The 452-nt window shown below is 9.1% G+C and overlaps 1 protein-coding gene across 1 annotated transcript in view; it reads right to left on the bottom strand.

Annotated features, from left to right (window-relative positions):
* LOC102679135 (NADH dehydrogenase [ubiquinone] flavoprotein 2, mitochondrial) overlaps positions 1–452 on the bottom strand; it is a 12,986-nt gene that overhangs the window by 1,356 nt on the left and 11,178 nt on the right. The window lies entirely within an intron of this gene.

Below are 452 nucleotides of genomic sequence, written 5' to 3'. Positions count from 1 at the left end.
TTTTTATCAATAGAAATTATATTTATTAATTTATTATATACAAAATTTTATAATATTTATAATGTTAAATAGCTAATAGAAAATTGTATAACATTTTAAATATTAAATGGCTAAATGTATTTTATAAGAAATAATTAAAAGATTATATGTTTATGAATTTTAAAATATATATATAATACAAAATATGAAATATACATTATATATTATTAATTGTAATATATTTATATATATTACTTTTTAAAATAAATTTATATCTAAATTAATATCTAATTAAATCTCATTTTAAAAGTTAAATATTTATAATCAAAAGCAATTTTTATATAATAATTTTAATAATGAATTTTATTAATGAATACTATGAATTTATAATAAAAAAAAGAATGTTTTATTAATATCATAAATAAATTTTCGTAAGAAAATAAAATTTTTTATTAAGATTAATATTAATTTAA

The sequence above is a fragment of the Apis dorsata genome, unplaced genomic scaffold, assembly GCF_000469605.1.
Source record: "Apis dorsata unplaced genomic scaffold, Apis dorsata 1.3 scaffold_916, whole genome shotgun sequence".
Classification (NCBI taxonomy): domain Eukaryota; kingdom Metazoa; phylum Arthropoda; class Insecta; order Hymenoptera; family Apidae; genus Apis; species Apis dorsata.
The sequence above is the reverse complement of the archived record's forward strand: the minus strand, read 5'-3'. Positions and strand labels throughout refer to the sequence as shown.